The sequence below is a fragment of the Pseudophryne corroboree genome, chromosome 11 (genome assembly GCF_028390025.1).
Source record: "Pseudophryne corroboree isolate aPseCor3 chromosome 11, aPseCor3.hap2, whole genome shotgun sequence".
NCBI lineage: Eukaryota > Metazoa > Chordata > Amphibia > Anura > Myobatrachidae > Pseudophryne > Pseudophryne corroboree.
This window is the reverse complement of record NC_086454.1, coordinates 174,734,773-174,757,097: the sequence shown is the minus strand read 5'-3', so window position 1 is coordinate 174,757,097 and position 22,325 is coordinate 174,734,773.

Here is a 22,325-nt window from a genome sequence, read left to right as displayed (position 1 = left end):
GGGCTGCTCAGGCGGACCCGGGTACGGTGGGGGCCCGTCTCAGAAATTTCAGCGCACAGTGGGCTCTCTCACAGGTGGATCCCTGGGTCCTTCAAGTAGTATCTCAGGGGTACAGGCTGGAATTCGAGACGTCTCCCCTCCGCCGTTTCCTAAAATCTGCCTTACCGGCAACTCCCTCTGTCAGGGAGGCAGTGTTGGTTGCTATTCAAAAACTGTATTCACAGCAAGTGATTGTCAAGGTACCCCTCCTTCAACAAGGAAAGGGTTACTATTCCACAATGTTTGTGGTACCGAAACCGGACGGTTCGGTGAGACCCATCTTAAATTTAAGATCCTTGAACAAATATATCAAAAGATTCAAGTTCAAGATGGAATCGCTCAGGGCGGTTATTGCGAGCCTGGACGAGGGGGATTACATGGTCTCCCTGGACATCAAGGATGCTTACCTGCATGTCCCCATTTACCCTCCTCACCAGGAGTACCTCAGATTTGTGGTAGAGGACTGTCATTATCAGTTCCAGACGCTGCCGTTTGGGTTATCCACAGCACCGAGGGTCTTTACCAAGGTAATGGCCGAAATGAGGATACTCCTTCGCAAGAAGGGAGTTTTAATTATCCCGTACTTGGACGATCTCCTGATAAAGGCGAGGTCCAAGGAACAGTTGGTAGTGGGGGTAGCACTTTCTCGGGAAGTGCTGCAGCAGCACGGCTGGATTCTCAATATTCCAAAGTCACAGCTGGTCCCGACGACACGTCTTCTGTTCCTGGGAATGATTCTGGACACAGACCAGAAAAAAGTGTTTCTTCCTGTGGAAAAAGCCGAGGAGTTGTCATCTCTAGTCAGAAACCTCCTAAAACCAGGACAGGTACATCAATGCACACGAGTCCTGGGAAAAATGGTGGCTTCGTACGAAGCAATTCCATTCGGAAGGTTCCACGCAAGGATTTTCCAGTGGGACCTGTTGGACAAATGGTCCGGGTCCCATCTCCAGATGCAGCAGCGGATAACACTGTCGGCAAGAACCAGGGTGTCGCTGCTGTGGTGGCTGCAGAGGGCTCATCTACTAGAGGGCTGCAGATTCGGAATACAGGACTGGGTCCTGGTGACCACGGATGCCAGCCTTCGGGGCTGGGGTGCAGTCACACAGGGAAGAAATTTCCAAGGACTGTGGTCAAATCAGGAGATTTAAATTCACATAAATATTCTGGAGCTAAGGGCCATTTACAATGCCAGGCAAGGCCCCTGCTTCAGAACCAGCCGGTGCTGATCCAATCAGACAACATCACGGCTGTCGCCCATGTAAACAGACAGGGCGGCACAAGAAGCAGGAGGGCAATGGCAGAAGCCACAAGGATTCTCCGATGGGCGGAAAATCACGTGTTAGCACTGACAGCAGTGTTCATTCCGGGAGTGGACAACTGGGAAGCAGACTTCCTCAGCAGGCACGACCTCTACCCGGGAGAATGGGAACTTTATCCAGAAGTCTTCCAAATGCTGGTAAACCGTTGGGAAAGACCACAGGTGGACATGATGGCGTCCCGCCTCAACAAAAAGCTAAAAAGATATTGCGCCAGGTCAAGGAACCCTCAGGCGATCGCTGTGGACGCGCTAGTAACACCGTGGGTGTACCAGTCGGTTTATGTGTTTCCTCCTCTGCCTCTCATTCCCAAGGTACTGAGAATAATACGAAGGCGAGGAGTGAAAACTATACTTGTGGTTCCGGATTGGCCAAGAAGGGCTTGGTACCCGGAACTTCAAGAGATGCTTTCAGAGGACCCATGGCCTCTACCGCTCAGGCGGGACCTGCTGCAGCAGGGGCCCTGCCTGTTCCAAGACTTACCGCGGCTGCGTTTAACGGCATGGCGGTTGAACACCGGATCCTGAAGGAAAAAGGCATTCCGGAGGAAGTCATCCCTACCCTGATCAAAGCCAGGAAGGATGTCACTGCAAAACATTATCACCGCATTTGGCGGAAATATGTTGCTTGGTGTGAGGCCAGGAAGTCCCCAACGGAGGAATTTCAACTGGGTCGATTCCTGCATTTCCTGCAAGCAGGGGTGATGTTGGGCCTCAAATTGGGGTACATTAAGGTCCAGATTTCGGCTCTGTCGATTTTCTTCCAGAAAGAACTGGCTTCACTGCCTGAAGTTCAGACATTTGTCAAAGGAGTTCTGCATATTCAGCCTCCTTTTGTGCCCCCTGTGGCACCTTGGGATCTCAATGTGGTTTTGGAGTTCCTGAAATCACATTGGTTTGAGCCACTTAAAACCGTGGATTTGAAATATCTCACGTGGAAAGTGGTCATGCTGTTGACCCTGGCTTCGGCCAGGCGTGTGTCAGAATTGGCGGCTTTGTCCTGTAAAAGCCCTTATCTGATTTTCCATATGGATAGGGCAGAGTTGAGGACTCGTCCTCAGTTTCTCCCGAAGGTGGTATCAGCTTTTCACTTAAACCAACCTATTGTGGTGCCTGCAGCTACTAGGGACTTGGAGGATTCCAAGTTACTGGACGTAGTCAGGGCCCTGAAAATGTATGTTTCCAGGACGGCTGGAGTCAGGAAAACTGACTCGCTGTTTATCCTGTATGCACCCAACAAGCTGGGTGCTCCTGCTTCTAAACAGACTATCGCGCACTGGATTTGTTGCACTATTCAGCTTGCGCATTCTGCGGTGGGATTACCGCAGCCTAAATCTGTAAAAGCCCATTTCACAAGGAAGGTGGGCTCATCTTGGGCGGCTGCCCGAGGGGTCTCGGCTTTACAACTTTGCCGAGCTGCTACTTGGTCAGGGGCAAACACGTTTGCAAAATTCGACAAATTTGATACCCTGGCTGAGGAGGACCTTGAGTTCTCTCATTCGGTGCTGCAGAGTCATCCACACTCTCCCGCCCGTTTGGGAGCTTTGGTATAATCCCCTTGGTCCTTACGGAGTCCCCAGCATCCACTAGGACGTCAGAGAAAATAAGAATTTACTCACCGGTAATTCTATTTCTCGTAGTCCGTAGTGGATGCTGGGCGCCCATCCCAAGTGCGGATTGTGCGCAATACTTGTACATAGTTATTGTTACACAAATCGGGTTGTTATTGCGAGCCATCTGTTCAGAGGCTTCGTTGTTATCATACTGTTAACCGGGGTTCCTATCACGAGTTATACGGTGTGATTGGTGTGGCTGGTATGAGTCTTACCCGGGATTCAAAATCCTTCCTTATTGTGTCAGCTCTTCCGGGCACAGTGTCCTAATTGAGGCTTGGAGGAGGGTCATAGGGGGAGGAGCCAGTGCATACCAGATAGTCCTAAATCTTTCTTTAGATGTGCCCAGTCTCCTGCGGAGCCGTCTATTCCCCATGGTCCTTACGGAGTCCCCAGCATCCACTACGGACTACGAGAAATAGAATTACCGGTGAGTAAATTCTTATTTTCCGTATTTTGGAATAATTGCATCCCATAATGAGATATCATGGTGATGGGACCTAAGTCTAAGCACAGAATGCATTTATGTTTCATATACACCTTATACACACAGCCTGAAGGTAATTTTAGCCAATATTTTTAATAACTTTGCGCATTAAACAAAGTGTGTGTACATTCACACAAATTATTTATGTTTCATATACACCTTGGCCCTCATTCCGTGTTGTTCGCTCGGTAAATTTCTTCGCATCGCAGCGTTTTTCTGCTTAGTACGCATGCGCAATGTTCGCACTGCGACTGCGCCAAGTAATTTTGCTATGAAGATAGTATTTTTACTCACGGCTTTTCCTTCGCTCCGGCGATCGTAGTGTGATTGACAGGAAATGGGTGTTGCTGGGTGGAAACACGCCGTTTTATGGGCGTGTGGATGAAAACGCTACCGTTTCCTGAAAAAACGCAGGAGTGGCCGGAGAAACGGGGGAGTGTCTGAGCGAACGCTGGGTGTGTTTGTGACGTCAAACCAGGAACGACAAGCACTGAACTGATCGCAGATGCCGAGTAAGTCTGAAGCTACTCTGAAACTGCTAAGAAGTTTGTAATCGCAATATTGCGAATACATCGTTCGCAATTTTAAGAAGCTAAGATACACTCCCAGTAGGCGGAGGCTTAGCGTGAGCAACTCTGCTAAATTCGCCTTGCGAGCGATCAACTCGGAATGAGGGCCCTTATACACACAGCCTGAAGGTCATTTAATACAATATTTTTAATAACTTTGTGTATTGAACAAAGTTTGTGGACATTGACCTTCAGAAAACAAAGGTTTCACTATCTCACTCTCACGGAAAAAATTCCGTAATTCGGAATAATCCGTATTTCGGAATATTTGGATATGGGATACTCAACCTGTATATCAATAAACACACGTGGACACGTTTTTCTATTCTTTATTCACATTTCTTTCCAATTCTTTGTATTCACATATTTGTTAGTCTTTGTGATTTTAACCTCTATGGGGTATATTTACTAAGCTCCCGATTTTGACCGAGATGGCGTTTTTTCTTCAAAGTGTCATCTCGGTTAATCTCGGTCATTTACTAAACACTAATCACGGCAGTGATGAGGGCATTCGTAATTTTTTGCTAGTTCAGGTAAAAAATTACGAATGAATACACCATCGGTCAAATTACGCCTGTTTAAGTACGAATCTCGGTCATTTACTAAGAAGTGCAAAGCAAAAAAACACAAAACACTGCCGTGAAAAATTACAATTCGTAAAAAAGTCCTAAAAAAAAACAGACCTGCTTTTTTTATTCGTGATTTGAGATGCATGCAGGGATCCATGAGATCCGTGCATGTATATCAGTGGGAAGGGGTGGGAAAGTGCTTTTTTTTGGTTAAAAAAATTGCGTGGGGTCCCCCCTCCTAAGCATAACCAGCCTCGGGCTCTTTGAGCCGATCCTGGTTGCAGAAATATGGGGGAAAAAATGACAGGGGTTCCCCCATATTTAAGCAACCAGCATCGGGCTCTGCGCCTGGTCCTGGTCCCAAAAATACGGGGGACAAAAAGAGTAGGGGTCCCCCGTATTTTTAAAACCAGCACCGGGCTCCACTAGCTGGACAGATAATGCCACAGCCGGGGGTCACTTTTATATAGCGCCCTGCGGCCGTGGCATCAAAAATCCAACTAGTCACCCCTGGCCGGGGTACCCTGGGGGAGTGGGGACCCCTTCAATCAAGGGGTCCCCCCCCCCCAGCCACCCAAGGGCCAGGGGTGAAGCCCGAGGCTGTCCCCCCCCATCCAATGGGCTGCGGATGGGAGGGCTGATAGCCTTTGTTGTAAAATAAAAGATATTGTTTTTAGTAGCAGTACTACAAGTCCCAGCAAGCCTCCCCCGCATGCTGGTACTTGGAGAACCACAAGTACCAGCATGCGGCGGAAAAACGGGCCCGCTGGTACCTGTAGTACTACCACTAAAAAAATACCCAAAAAAACACAAGACACACACACCGTGAAAGTATAATTTTATTACATACATACACACATACATACATACTTACCTTATGTTCCCACGCAGGTCGGTCCTCTTCTCCAGTAGAATCCAAGGGGTACCTGTTGAAGAAATTCTACTCACCAGATCCAGTGGTCCAGGCTCCTCGGCAAATCCAGGGATAATCCACGTACTTGAATAAAACAAAAAAACGGTTGCCCGACCACGAACTGAAAGGTGACCCATGTTTGCACATGGGTCACCTTTCCACGAATGCCAGAAACCCACTTTGCCTTCTGGCTAAGTGGGTTTCTTCAGCCAATCAGGGAGTGCCACGTTGTAGCACTCTCCTGATCAGCTGTGTGCTGCTGTCCTCACTGACAGGCAGCACGCGGCAGTGTTACAATGTAGCGCCTATGCGCTACATTGTAACCAATGGTGGGAACTTTCTGCTTAGCGGTGACGTCACTTTAGGTCAACCGCAGGGCAGAAAGTTCCCATCATTGGTTACAATGTAGCGCATAGGCGCTACATTGTAACACTGCCGTGTGCCGCCTGTCAGTGAGGACAGCAGCACCCAGCTGATCAGGAGAGTGCTACAACGTGGCACTCCCTGATTGGCTGAAGAAACCCACTTAGCCAGAAGGCAAAGTGGGTTTCTGGCATTCGTGGAAAGGTGACCCATGTGCAAACATGGGTCACCTTTCAGTTCGTGGTCGGGCAACCGTTTTTTTGTTTTATTCAAGTACGTGGATTATCCCTGGATTTGCCGAGGAGCCTGGACCACTGGATCTGGTGAGTAGAATTTCTTCAACAGGTACCCCTTGGATTCTACTGGAGAAGAGGACCGACCTGCGTGGGAACATAAGGTAAGTATGTATGTATGTGTGTATGTATGTAATAAAATTATACTTTCACGGTGTGTGTGTCTTGTGTTTTTTTGGGTATTTTTTTAGTGGTAGTACTACAGGTACCAGCGGGCCAGTATTTCCGCCGCATGCTGGTACTTGTGGTTCTCCAAGTACCAGCATGCGGGGGAGGCTTGCTGGGACTTGTAGTACTGCTACTAAAAACAATATCTTTTATTTTACAACAAAGGCTATCAGCCCTCCCATCCGCAGCCCATTGGATGGGGGGGGACAGCCTCGGGCTTCACCCCTGGCCCTTGGGTGGCTGGGGGGGGGACGACCCCTTGATTGAAGGGGTCCCCACTCCCCCAGGGTACCCCGGCCAGGGGTGACTAGTTGGATTTTTGATGCCACGGCCGCAGGGCGCTGTATAAAAGTGACCCCCGGCTGTGGCATTATCTGTCCAGCTAGTGGAGCCCGGTGCTGGTTTTAAAAATACGGGGGACCCCTACTCTTTTTGTCCCCCGTATTTTTGGGACCAGGACCAGGCGCAGAGCCCGATGCTGGTTGCTTAAATATGGGGGAACCCCTGTCATTTTTTTTCCCATATTTCTGCAACCAGGATCGGCTCAAAGAGCCCGAGGCTGGTTATGCTTAGGAGGGGGGACCCCACGCAATTTTTTTTAGGATTTTACTTTGTTTATTTAAAAAAAAAAAAATACGAACCCCAGCACGGATCACACCGATCCAGCCGAGATTGATTGTAAAAAAAAAACGGCAGTGTTTTGCTAATCACTGCCGTAAAATTAGGTAAAAAAACACGAATGACATCGACATCGGAAGAAAAGAAAAACACGAATACGACAGCTTAGTAAATTAGTCGTAATCCATTCAAAAAGTTGCAGTTTTACACTGTCGATGTCATTCGTGATTGAACTTTGACCTATTTTCTGAAATTACGAATCTTAGTAAATAAACCCCTATGTTTCACTGTAGTCTAGGATATTAATTTTAGTCATATCCTGCTAAAACAAGTAGAAAGGATCTTCTCACATATGTGACAAACATTGAGGGCAAGTGCATACCTAGGTGAATCGGCAATGCATACAGGAGTATTGACATCTAAAGTGTCAGCCACTACTATTGCAGCCAGGAGGTCTTTATGGATCCGTTCTTGGAAAGCAGGTGCAAATTCAAAAAAGGCCTTAGAGGCATTTCTTTTTGCAGGGAATACTCTTTTTGGGAGCAAGTTGAATAGGATTGTGGAGATGTTAGCGGCTTCCAAGTCGGCAATTCTGCCTTCTGGAGCTCCCACAAAGCCCAGGACTACGTTTTGCTCCTTTCATTCACAGGGAAGAGTCAGGGGTCAGGCTTCGTCAAGGTACCAAGCCCCTGCTAAGACATCAAAACCTCAGTCTAAGCAGCACTGGTCTACTAGATGCCCAGCTCTTAGGGTAGGTGGCTGATTTCTGTCTTTTTCCCCAATGTGGATGGAAACCACGAGAGACGCTTGGGTCAGGGACATCATTTCCCAGGGCTATGCTTTGGCATTTCAGAAGCATCCACCCCAGAGGGTTTTTTACCATGGCTCTTCCAGGGGATCCTCAGAAGGCAGAAGCCCTAAGGGGGTAGTACACTCCCTCCTAGCCTCCAATGTAGTTATCCCTGTCCCTTGGGAGCAAAGAGGACAGGGTTACTACACCACTCTTTTTCTGGTACAAAAGCCGGATGGCTCTTAACAGCTAATACTGAATCTGAAGTCTCTCCACATTTATCTCAGTATGCTAAGGTTCTGCATGGAATCTTTGAGATCAATCATACTGGCATTGGAACAGGGGGATTTCATGGCATCCCTCGATATCCAGAATGCTTTCATACACATCCTCATTTATTCGGCCCACCAACTATACCTCATGTTTGCAGTTCAAAAAGACCATTATCCGTTTCAGGCGTTACCCTTTGGTTTGTCGACAGTACCGTGAGTATTCACAAAAGACATGGCTGTCATGACAGCACATCTCAGATGCAGGGTGGTTAGAATACTACCTTACTTGGATGACCTCCTTCTCATGGCTCAGTCGATGGAGACTTTGGAGCAGCATATACAAGTAACAGTCAACCTTTTACAATCTCACGACTGAAAGATAAATTGGGGAAAATCATCTCTTCAGCCTGCGCAAGAGATGCTTCATTTATGGGCACGCCTGGATATGCAATTGCAGATGGTTTACCTTCCACAGGAATAGATTCTCGATTTACAGTCCAAGATTCAGGTTTTCTTGAAGCATCTCTGTCAATGCCTAGATTAAGATCCTGGGTTCTATGGTAGCTACGTTCGACATGGTGGAGTACACCCAGTTTCATTCACGTCCTCTACAGCTGCAGATTCTTGCAAGGTGGAACGGATCATACCCTCACCAAGATACAGAGTATTATCCTTTCCAGAAAGGTTCGCCACTCTCTCTCGTGGTGGCTTTGTTGGAACAACCTGGTACAGGGTCACAACAGATGCCAGCCTAAGGGGCTGGGGAGTGGTCTGCAACGATCAGTCATTTCAGGGACGTTGGTCACTTCAGGAAAGCAGGCTACCTATCAATGTCCTGGAACTCTGGGCCATCTTCAGAGCACTAACATCAGCCATGTCTCATGAAGGGCAGCCCAGTAAAGATCCAGTCGGACAATGCCACGGCAGTCGCATACATAAACTGACAAGATGGCACGCGCAGTCGCAGGGCCATGGCAGGGGTAAGTCGCATCTTGAGATGGGTAGAGGATCATCTTCCGGTCATCTCAGCAGTATTCATCCCGGGAGTTCTCAATTGGGAAGCGGATTTCCTGAGCTGACTGGATGTACATTCAGGGGAGTGGGCTCTCCATCCAGTGGTATTCCAGTTGTTGGTCAAGAAATGGGGACTTCCAGACATAGATTTGATGACATCACGTCATAATCATCAAGTACCAGTATACGGCTGAAGGACGCGAGACCCAGCGTTAAGTCTGGTAGACGCTCTGACATCTCCATAGAGATTTCAGCTAGCTTACGTGTTTCCTCCTATCCAGTTGTTGCTAAGGGTTCTCCGCAAGGTCAAGAAAGAAGGAGCCTTGTTAATTCTAGTGGCTCCGGATTGGCCACAGCGAGTATGGTATGCGGATCTACAGGCTTTGTCAGTGGGCATGCCATTACCATTACCACAACATCCGGATCTTCTAATACAGGGTCCCTGCCTTCATCTGAATCTGACTTTGCTTTGACGGGGTGGCTATAGAAACATCCATCTTGAGGAAGAAGTGGGTTTTCAAGAAAGGTGATAGATACTGTGCTCAGGGCCAGAAAGCCTTCCTCAGCAAGGGTTTATCACAGATTATGGAGAAGTTTTTTTTTTGTGGTGTTCATTGAGAGGATTCAGCCCAGCATCCTTTCAACTTTCATGTTTGTTGGCTTTTCTGCAGTCAGGTCTGGACTTACAGCTCCGATTGTCCTCCCTAAAGGTACAGGTCTAGGCACTGTCGGTACTAAAATGGTTTGTCAGTTCTGCACTAGCTGTGTGCTGTATAGCCATACCTTAATGTCAACAGATAGAAATAATAATATATAAATACCAATATACACAGTGCTAATCGTCAAATCATAAAGCAGCACTTTACTTATTGGTGGTGCTCCCAAATGCTTTTGTAGATTAACTACACAAAAAGGGGAAAGAAAAGACAAAAGAAATCTTTTTTGGGAGCACTCTTAACTGAAAATTATAATGATATTAGATCATAATATACAGTATGATGATGTGAAAAGTGGATAATCTAAAACTTAACATGTATTCTGTTCCTTAAGATATTGACCAATTATGGTCCAAATGTTTCTATCTATAATACAATACAAAGATAGAAAGGTGAAAATCTGATCACCTTAATGCTCATTTAACACTGGTGGAGCAGTCCTATACTACTCACTTTTACTTATTTATTTTCACCTTTCTATCTTTGTATTGTATTATAGATAGAAACATTTGGACCATAATTGGTCAATATCTTAAGGAACAGAATAAATATCTTATAATATCATTATAATTTTCAGTTAAGAGTGCTCCCAAAAAAGATTTCTTTTGTCTTTTCTTTCCCCTTTTTGTACTGTCGGTACTAATTCAGATACAGTTAGTACAGATGCCAGATATTCGTACCTTTCTTCAGGGAGTGCTACATGTGCAGCCTTCCTTTGTACCTCCAATAACTCCTTGGGATTTATCTATAGTCCTAGGGGCATTGAAGAAGCCTCCTTTTGAGCCTTTGGAAACAGTGGATTTATGTTGGCTCACCTGGAAGACATACTTCCTGCTGGTGATTGCTTCAGCTTGCTGGGTGTCAGACCTCAGTGCTTTGTCGTGCCCCTCTCCATTCCTAGTGGTTCACCAGACAAGGTGGTGCTTCGAACTCAGCTACAATACCTTCCTAAGGTTGTCTCTAAGTTTCATTTGAACCAGGAGATTGTGGTTCCAGCTCTAACTGATTCCTTCCAAATGGAGGTATCATTAGAGGTGGTGCAGGCTCTCTGCATTTATGTGGACAGAACTAGGGAAGTTCGCAAGTCAGATTCACTATTTGTTCTGTATGACTTTTGCAGATGGGGCTGGCCGGCCTCAAAGCAGACGATAGCCCGTTGGCTTCGTTTGACTATTTGTCAGGCTTCCACGGCAGCCGAGCTCCCTACCCCAGATGGGACCAGGTCCCATTCTACTCGCGCAGTAGGAGCATCCTGGGCAGCTGGCTGACCTCAAAGCAGACGATAGCCCGTTGGCTTCGTTTGACTATTTGTCAGGCTTCCACGGCAGCCGAGCTCCCTACCCCAGATGGGGTCAGGTCCCATTCTACTCGCGCAGTAGGAGCATCCTGGGCAGCTGGCCGGCCTCAAAGCAGACGATAGCCCGTTGGCTTCGTTTGACTATTTGTCAGGCTTCCACGGCTGCTGAGCTCCCTACCCCAGATGGGGTCAGGTCCCATACTACTCGTGCAGTAGGAGCATCCTGGGCAGCCAAGCGTTGGGCTTAGGCAGAGCAGTTCTGCAGAGCAGCGACGTGGTCTTCAGCCCACACTTTTCTGCAATTTTAAGCATTTGACACCTTTGCGTCGGATGACGCAGCCTTTCGGGCGTAAGGTTTTGAGCGCAGTCTAGGAGCATTCCCACCCTTGAGGGGACAGCTTTGGGATGTCCCAGTGTAATGAATCCTGTGCCCCCTAGTGGATGAAAAAGAAAACATAATTTATGGTCTTACCTTGCTTAATCCTTTTCTTTGAGTCCATAGAAGGCACAAGACGTCCTCCTGTACACACCTGACCTGCAGAGATATTGCTCCTAGATTTTTTAAGGGTGTCCTTAACTTGAGTGTTGTGACTTGGTAATAGTGTTGGTCTTCCTTCCTTCCTGTACCTTGCACTTGATGTGGACTTACTAACAAAAGTGGTGGGCCCTGGCGGGGAGGCCAGATATAGGGGACGGGAGGCCCGAGGGTTGCTGGGAAATAAAATGCAACCCACTGTGGCCCTTACGCCTCTGCATACAACGTATACTCAGTGTAATGAATCCTGTGCCCCCCATGGACTCAAAGAAAATAATTTAACAAGTTAAGATCATAAATCCCGTTTTCTTTGTCATGATTAAAAAAACAGCTCTGTACAGACTGGGGACCTGACTAGACTTCATCATGAAACCTTGCTCTGAGGTCTCTTTGGCTGAGTTTGCAGAGGAGTGGAGAGTTATTGCACCTTCATGCTATAGATAATTTGCTGCAGAACCAAGGTAATTTCCGTTACATTAATCTGGTGCATGAAATAAATGAGAACTATATGGATTCCTAGTCATCATTGTTTATTACTGACTGGCAAATTTAATTGCAAGTAAGGATTGGTATGGTTACGTACAGAAAAATTCAAGCTCTTGGTACTTCAGTGTCTCATCTGGATTCTAGAGATGTAACATGGATGGACTGATTTAAGGACTGTGGGGGCCCCTAGGCTGAAAATCTGTGGTGCTCTCTGACCGGGACAACAAGCAGTCCATTAGTTCCATAAATAGGAATGTTATTCTTATATAGACTTGCTCAGATTTTAGGAGAAGAAAAGATTTTACAGTACCACTTTTGAGCTGTAGTTCTATTACTGGCGCTTCTTGGTTGTATTATTTACATTGTCCTTGTGAGTTCTACAGATGCTGCAGGCCAGCATGTGGTGTATTGTGATAATCTTGCTTTAGTCTGATACAGTGGGGGAGATTTATCAAAGCTTGGTGAGTGATTATGTGGAGAGAGATAAAGTACCAACCAATAAGCTCCTGTCTTGTTACGGCTCTGAATGAAAAATGTCAGCGAGGAGCTGATTGGATAGTCCTTTATCTCTCCCCATTTTAGCTCTTTCCAAATGTTGATAAATCTTCTCCACTGTGAGAAAGAGAATGAAGAACGCGTTTGTTTATTAGACTTGTCTGGTGGTAGAGGCTAAGACAGTAGAGCAATTTAATCATGCATGGGATAGACATAAGGATATCCTTACTACGAAAGGATCAAATAAGGGCCCTCATTCCGAGTTGTTCGTTCGCTAGCTGCTTTTAGCAGCATTGCACACGCTAAGCCACCGCCCTCTGGGAGTGAATCTTAGCTTAGCAGAATTGCGAACGAAAGATTCTCAAAATTGCGAATAGAAATTTCTTAGTAGTTTCTGAGTAGATCGACACTTACACTGCCACTGCGATCAGTTCAGTCAGTTTCGTTCCTGGTTTGACGTCACAAACACACCCAGCGTTCGCCCAGACACTCCCCCCGTTTCTCCAGCCACTCCCGCGTTTTTCCCAGAAACTGCAGCGTTTTTTCACACACACCCATAAAACGGCCAGTTTCCTCCTAGAAACACTCACTTCCTGTCAATCACACTCCGATCACCAGAACGAAGAAAAATCCTCGTAATGCCGTGAGTAAAATACCTAACTGTTGAATAAAATAACTAAGCGCATGTGCTCTGCGAACATTGCGCATGCGCAGTAAGCGACTAATTGCAATATAGAGAAAATCGGCAACGAGCGAACAACTCGGAATGAGGGCCAAGGTTTCAGATAAAAATACGGTAAAAAAAAAGGGTCAGACTAGATGGGTCAAGTAGTTTTTATCTGCCGTCAAATTCTATGTTTCTATGTTTGTCAGAAGTTGTATTTAGTCACTACAACTAGCTGCTTAATAATAGAATGAATACAGACGTTAACAATTTCTCATAGTATTTTGCATTCAAATGGGACATGTATCAAACCTTCGAAAAACCTAGCTTCTCAAAGCTATCATTTTTCTACGACAGTCTATAAAATGACAGTTATGGGGAACTCAATTAGCGTGGTCATTTAATGCGGGCTAATTGATCCTCCTGGGCTATTCAGTTAGTGAGCCCGCCAGCAGCACTTATCTGTTTTTTTTTATGCATCTGTTAAAAATCCCTGATAACTAGGGGGTAAACGGTTGGCGCGACCCTGCTAACGCACAAATCTGTGAACGCTTCATAGATTCTGTGTTAAAATCCATTAACACCTGTTAACACACATTAACACGTTAAGTTAATGGGTGTTAAAAAGGGGTTCAGGTGAAAAAGGGACTCAAATTGAATAGCTGAGGCTCTTGCCCTTTTTCACCCCTGTTCACATAACAGGGCTAATCAAATTTGACCCATAGAAGCTGATCAGTCACTATGTCCAACGTCTCCACTTTATCTCTCAAATGTTTGATACATCTCCCCCAAAATGAGACAGAGACCCACAGCCATAAGTAGGTGTGTGTCAAGTGTGCTCGCCCCACAGTGCATAGGCACTGTGGGTCGAGAACCGGCACATCACCTGCCTCCCCACTACTGCCACCACTGCTGCCTGCATCCACCAGCCAGCACCTGCGTCTGCCGCTGCCACCCGCCCTCAGTTGCAATGCTCCGACTGGCCTGTCTCAGGCAGCCAGGTAGCGCTGCAGCTTTTAGTCCCTTACTAGTCTCCACCACTGGGCTTCCCCTGTGTGTCTGAAGCATTTGGACGGGAGGAAGGTAAGTATAAAAACTAACTCTTTCCCCCTTCCACCAGCGTAATGTGTAAAAGGTGACTCTACCTGCCATAATGTGAAAAAGTTGACTTTGCCAGCTGTAATGTGTAAAAGGTGACTCTACTTGCCACAATGTATAAAAGGGGACACTACCTGGAGTCATGTGTAAAAGTTGACTCTACCTGCCATAATGTGTAAAAGGTGATGCTACCTCCCATACTGTGATAAAGGTGACTCTGCCTGCTGTAATGTGTAAAAGGTGACTCGATCTGCCATAATGTGTAAAAGGGCACTCTACATGCCGTAATGTGTAAAAGGGGACTCTACCTGGCGTAATGTGTAAAAGGGGACTCTACCTGGCGTAATGTGTAAAAGGGGACTCTACCTGGCATAATGTGTAAAATGGGACTCTACCTGGAGTCATGTGTAAAGGGGGACTCTACCTGGCGTAATGTGTAAAAGGGGACTGTACCTGCCATAATGTGCAAAAGGGGACTCTACTTGCCGTACTTTGTAAAGAGGGACTCTACCTGGAGTCATGTGTAAAGGGGGACTCTACCTGGAGTCATGTGTAAAAGGTGACTCTACCTGCCATAATGTGCAAATGGGGATTCTAACTGCTGTAATGTGTAAAAGGGGACTGTACTTGGCTTAATGTGTAAAAGGGGACTCTACCTGCCATAATGTGCAAATGGGGACTCTACCTGCCGTAATGTGTAAAAGGGGACTCTACCTGGCATAATGTGTAAAATGGGACTCTACCTGGAGTCATGTGTAAAGGGGGACTCTACCTGGCGTAATGTGTAAAACGGGACTGTACCTGCCATAATGTGTAAAAGGGGACTCTACTTGCCGTACTTTGTAAAGAGGGACTCTACCTGGAGTCATGTGTAAAGGGGGACTCTACCTGGAGTCATGTGTAAAAGGTGACTCTACCTGCCATAATGTGCAAATGGGGATTCTAACTGCTGTAATGTGTAAAAGGGGACTGCACTTGGCTTAATGTGTAAAAGGGGACTCTACCTGCCATAATGTGCAAATGGGGACTCTACCTGCCGTAATGTGTAAAAAGGTGACTGTACCTGGCATAATGTGTAAAAGATGACTGTACCTGCCATAATGTGTAAAAGGGGACTCTACCTGGCGTAATGTGTAAAAGGCGACACTACCTTGCATAATGTGTAAAAGGGGACTCTACCTGGTGTAATGTGTAAAAGGGGACTCTACCTGCCATAATGTGTAAAAGGTGATGCTACCTGCCATACTATAATAAAGGGGACTCTGCCTGCTGTAATGTGTAAAAGGTGACTCAACCTGCCATAATGTGTAAAAGGGCACTCTACATGCCGTAATGTGTAAAAGGGGACTCTACCTGCAGTAATGTGTAAAAGGAGACTACCTGCGTTAATGTGTAAAAGGTGACTGTACCTGGCATAATGTGTAAAAGATGACTGTACCTGCCATAATGTGTAAAAGGGGACTCTACCTGGAGTCATGTGTAAAAGGGGACTCTATCTGCCATAATGTGCAAATGGGGACTCTACCTGCCGTAATGTGTAAAAGGGGACTGTACTTGGCTTAATGTGTAAAAGGGGACTCTATCTGGTGTAATGTGTATAAAGGGACTTTTCCTAGAGCAGGGATGGGGAACCTCTGACCTTCCAGCTGTTGTTGAATTACACATTATTTTGCTACTTGGCCATGCTAAAACTGTTGCAAGGCATGCTGGGTTGTGTAGTTCAACAACAGCTGGAGGGCCAATGGTTCCCCATCCCTGACCTAGAGTCATGTGTAAAAGGTGATGCTACCTGCCTTAATAAGTAAAAGGGGACTCTACCTGCAGTAATGTGTTAAACAGGATTCCACCTGCCGCACTGTGTAAAAGAGGATACTATCTGCCGTACTGTGTAAAAGGGGACTTTACCTGGCGTAATGTGTAAAAGGTGACTGTACCTGGTGTAATGTGTAAAAGATGTCTGTACCTGCCATAATGTGTAAAAGGGGACTCTACCTGGTTTAATGTGTAAATAGGTACTCTACCTGGCGTAATACGTAAAAGGAGACTCTACCTAGAGTAATGTGTAAAAGGGGACTATACCTGCCATAGTGTGTAAAAGGGGACTCCATCTGATGTACTGTGTAAAAGGGGACACTGGAGACTCTACCTAGCGGAGTGTGTAAAAGGGGACTCTACCTGGAGTAATGTATAAAAGGGGACTCTATCTGGAGTAATGTATAAAGGGACTCTACCTGGAGTCATGTGTAAAAGGTGACTCTATCTGCCTTAATGGGTAAAAGGAGACTCTACCTGCCAAAAGGGGACTCCATCGGCCGTACTGTGTAAAAAGGGACACTACCTGCTGTACTGTGTAAAAGGGAACTCTACCTGGCGTAATGTGTAAAAGGGGACTCTTCCTGGTGTAATGTGTAAAAGGGGACTCTACCGGGTGTAATGTGTAAAAGGGGACTCTACCTAGAGTAATGTGTAAAAGGTGACTCTACCTGCTGTAATGTGTAAAAGGGGACTCCATTTGCCGTACTGTGTAAAAGGGAACACTACCAGTCATACTGTGTAAAAGGGGACACTACCTACCATACTGTGTAAAAGGGGACTCTACCTAGCGGAGTGTGTAAAAGGGGACTCTACCTGGTGTAATGTGTGAAAAGGGGCTCTACCTGGAGTAATGTATAAAAGGGGACTTTACCTGGAGTCATGTGTAAAAGGTGACTATACCTGCCTTAATGGGTAAAAGGGGACTCTACCTGCCAAAATGTGTAAAAGCGAACTCCACCTGCTGTACTGTGTAAAAAGGGACACTACCTGCTGTACTGTGTATACTGTGTAAAAGGGGACTCTACCTGACGTAATGTGTAAAAGGGGACTCTACCTGGTGTAATGTGTAAAATGGGATTCTACCTGGTGTAATGTGTAAAAGGGGACTCTACCTGGAGTAATGTATAAAAGGTGACTCTACCTGCCGTAATGTGTAAAAGGGGACACTACCTGCCGTAGTGTGTAAAAAAGGACACTACCTGCCGTAGTGTGTAAAAGGGGACACTACCTGCCATAGTGTGTAAAAGGGGACACTACCTGCCATACTGTGTAAAAGGGGACACTACCTGCCGTACTGTGTTAAAGGGGACTCTACCTGGCATTATGTATTGAAGGGGGCTCTACCTGGTGTAATGTGTAAAAGTTATGTGTAAACGGGGCTCTACCTTGTGTAATTTGTATAAGTGGCACTACTGTGTAGCGTAATATGCATAATGGAGACTACTGTGCTGTGTAATATGAATTGGTATTACTTTGTGATCAAACCCCTTCCCCATGAAGCCACACCCCTATATTTTGGTGTGCACTGGCCCTGTTCTATATATGGCGGGGGGGGGGGAGCACCAATTCTCTTTCTGGCAAGGGGAACCAAAATGTCTACTTATGGCTCTGTAGAGACCACCTGAATAGTAATGATAACATGTGAAACACGACTGTACTCTTAGGGTCTAATTCAGAGTTGCTCGCAGCAGCAAATTTGTCAGCAGTTGGGCAAAGAGAGAGAGTTAGATTTGGGTGAGGTGTGTTCAAAGTCAAACTGAAATCTGAATTGCAGTGTAAACATAAAGCAGGCAGTATTTACCCTACACAGAAACAAAATAACCCACCCAAATCTAACTCTCTCTGCAAATGTTATATCTGCTACACCTGCAGTGCACATGGGGGGTTATTATGAGTTGATCGCTCGCTAGCAACTTTTTGCTGTGCTGCGATCAGATAGTCACCGCCCATGGGGGAGTGTATTTTCGCTTTGCAAGCGTGCGAACGCTTTTGCAGCCGACAGCAAAAAAAAGTTTTTTGCAGTTTCTGAGTAGATCTGGACTTACTCAGCCGCTGCGATCACTTCAGACTTTTTGGTCCCGGAATTGATGTCAGACGCTGGACATGCCTGCGTTTTTCCAAACACTCCCAGAAAAATGGTCAGTTGACACCCATAAACTCTTTCTTTCTGTCAATCACCTTGCGATCGGCTGTGCAAATGGATTCTTCGTTAAATCCATTGCCCAGCACCGATCCTTTTTGTACCCGTAAGACGCGCCTGTGCATTGCGGTGCATACGCATGCCAGTTTTGCCGAGTTTTAACCTGATTGCAGCGCTGCAAAAAGTTGCTAGCGAGCGATCAACTCGGAATGGCTCCCATGGTTTTGTCCAACTGCTAACAAATTTGCTGCTGCGATCAACTCTGAATTACACCCTTACTCGCTGGTGTTTATTGCATGCGAGAGTGGTCACTGCAGCAAGTGTACAGCACAGCCCCACACATCACATGTAACATTACTCTCATTTTGATAAAGTGTGGATAAAATTTTATTTCATTTGGGAGCTATAAAGTCATGTTTCATAGCATCATAGCAGCTTGGAGGAATTTATCCAGTAGGATCAATAAACTAAACCTGTAAAAATGCACTTTGGAAGGAATGAGACGCATTTAGCCAATAACATAGCTGCATGATTATGTATCACTATGGTATGTGTGTTATTGACATATACTGTATTATCAAAGTATATTATTATTATTGAACCGCAGTATTTCTGCAATTATTTCAACTCTGTTGGAACCATAGAGAATGTCTGGTTCATACAAAACAATATTCGCTGGCTGCTGATTTACATCAGCCTGTGTTTTCTGGTACTTGAAGTGTACCATCATGCTGGAGCAGGACATACTGTAAGTACTGTACACTCTGTACTGGGGAGAAGGAAGGGGAGGGGGTTACGTGTGTTCTGCAAATGCAGGCAAAACATATATATTTTAAATTTAATTAGCATTGTGGCTTTTCATCTCACCAATCGCTATAACCTTTTCCATGTAGCATTTGCTCCTTGTTCTCGCTCTATACATACTCTTGCCCTGGTCTCTGGAAAAAAAATAGCTGCAATTACTTCCCTGCTATCCTTGACCTTATCTATTTATATATTGTTTTACCTTCTTTGCTTAACTCTTCATTGTCCGGATTTTTGTGAAACTCTTCTGGCAGGTATTTCACTGTAAACCATTATATGTCTAGATTAGTAAGACATCACTCTATTAACTCCATTCCCTACCATAACGTTGCAGGCTGCAAAAATAATAGCCCACTGATGAACACAAGTATAATGTAAATTTTTCCGACACTAATTGAAGCTATATAAATGTATTCAGTTTAAAAAATAAAATGTAAATCATAGCACTTGGCATATATAATGTGCATTCATTAGTACTGACCCACAGGGCATGTGTGTGCCGTTACCTTTCTCGAAACAATGTACGTTATTTATTTATTCAGTGTCATGCCCTGTCATTTGAATGATAAAAAAGTCCCTCCAAGAAATGTCCATTTTCATCTTCCTGCAGATCTGCAAATGATGGCTCTTATATAAACCCCAATTTTTGCCTCAGTGCAGAAAGCCTCAATGCTTCAGTGTCCCCATTTCATCTCAGTACTAAAAAGTTTAAAGGGATTTCCCTCTTCCCAAACTTTCCTTCCCTGGTGAGGTGAAGAAGAGAAAAAAAAACCTGATTGTTTTATTCTCGGAGTGAGAAAAAGTCCTTATAAGGCTGTCGTCTGGCGCATCTCTCTCCTCCCTCCCTTCTCCCTCCCTCCATCCCTCACTCCCTCCCTACGCTCCTTTCACGTAAGATGCTGTTGCTGGGAGACAGGTTCCTGTTGCTAGGGCTGCGTGGGAGGAAAACCGTGTTAAAAGAGTTTAGAAAAAGAAAGAAGGAAAGAAAGGAAGAAATAAAGAAAATATTTCAAGAGAAGGGTGCAGTAAGATAGAATAGGTATGACGGTAAAAGCAGATAGGATGAGAATAATAGAAAATAAGGGATCCTGTGAATACCAAAAATCACAATCTAAACCCGATTTTTTTCTATTGTAATTAAGTAGGGAACCTCTGCTTATAAAACGTGATATGTAATTTAACATCCTAGAAATTGTAATTGCATGGACTAAAATCACACAGAAATTAGGAATATGATATTAGCCTCAATCCAGGCTCTGATATTAGCCTATGCGATCGCATAGTGAAGGGTTGCGCACAATCCAGATTTATCAAGCCTAGGAGAGTGATAAATTGCACAGTGATAAAGTACCCACCAACCAGCCCCTAACTGTCATTCTTCAAACACAGGCCCAAATTTATCAAGCCATGGAGAGTGATAAATTGCACGGTGATGAAGTACCAGCCAATCAGCTCCTAACTGCCATGTTTGTGTGTGTGTGTGAGGGAGGGGGCACACCCAATGGTCTGGCTATGCCTTCACCGTTGCTTACTACCTCCCCACCCCTCCCCGATGTCATTAGAAGTTTATATTCTCTAACCCTTCTTTAAATGCACAAATTTGTTATGAATATGTGATAACCTAACACTTGCAGGCTGGTGACAGGTAACTTACAGGCAGACTGTGACCGTCCCTTGTGTTGTGAGTTCATGTTTTACGCATAATTCTTAACATTTGGGATTACTCGTCACACCGCACAAGTCATATCCTCCAACTGTACTGTATTTTCTTGTTCTTTTATAAGTCCATGGCAAAAGCAATGTGTCCAATTATAATGGGGTGTGAGAAAAAATATAATATATACTGTATAGAGTAAATATATATATATATATATATATATATATATATAGAGAGAGAGAGAGAGAGAGAGAGAGAGATACCAGTAATTTAAAGTGCATATTTAAAAATAAAATTATAGGTCAATCATGTGCAGTACTGTGTAGTGTCCGATATCCAATTAGGGTCCACCATGCAAAATTTCAAAGTATAATTTGGGATTGCTTACACATTTTGGAAACTTTGCTTCTATTTTGGAACCAATAACTTGAGGCCTAAGATGCACGTGAAGCTTAGTAACCCCCGTATATACCCCACAAGTCCTTTTTTTTGCATAAAAAATGGTTGTTAAACTTCTTGCTGAAGAAAGTGAATGTTTGCTCAGGAGTACATCCCAGTCTCTGCTGGGTGTGAAAGGGTTGGTATCACTGGCGCAGTTTATGGCTAAATGCTGGTGTTTATGCTGTCAGAACAACAATGTGTGCGTGGGAAGCGGAAGAAAATATATCCTACATGAAACGGAAATGGGTTATTGTCAGAATAGAGCTGCAAAGAGAAAATGGGTGGGAAGAAGTAGACCAAGGAGGTTGGGGATGAAAATGACATAAAAATAATAAGTGTCAATCGGAAATATAAACTGTAGGGGGGGAGGTGGGGTAGTAAAAGTGAAGGAGTATAAATAGAAATGTACCGGATTTAAATTATGGAATTGTATTTGGGTATCATGGGGATATTTCCAGTCATAGAATCAGCTTGTAATGATACCCTTTCATAGTGCCGTAAATAGACTTTTTGGTGCCCTATGCCAGAGAGAGAATTCCCCCCCCCCCATTTTTCCAGTAGAGACATAAGGCGCATGCCTTGTGAGGAAGGAGCATGACAAGATTGATCCCAGAGAAAGCCCATGCTACGATGCCCCTTCCCATACATATATATATATATATATATATATATATAAGCGCAAGGAAGCGCTGAAACGTGCATGAGTCTTCTTTTCTTTCCTGAGTGCCGCCATTGGAGGATATATATATATATATATATATATATAATTCATCCAAAGTACGGCACTCAGCGGTCTTTCTCAATAAATTTAGCCTTTATCAAGCAGCATAATCTTGAAAAAAGGCTAAATAAAGCCGAAACGTTGCTTTGCAAGTTGCCGCTGAAATTGTTATTTATTGAGAAAGACCGCTGAGTGCTGTACTTTAGATGAATTGCATGCACTCTTCAATGCGCACCGCGGCATGACACACATGAAGTGAGAGTGCCGATTACCAGTTTGTTTTATATATATATATATATATATATATATATATATATATATATATATATATTAATAATACAAACATATTTATAGACCACTGCAAGAAAATGGATTTGGACACAAATCCTCTTTATACCACATTCATTCACTTAACTTGAGGGCTAGTTGT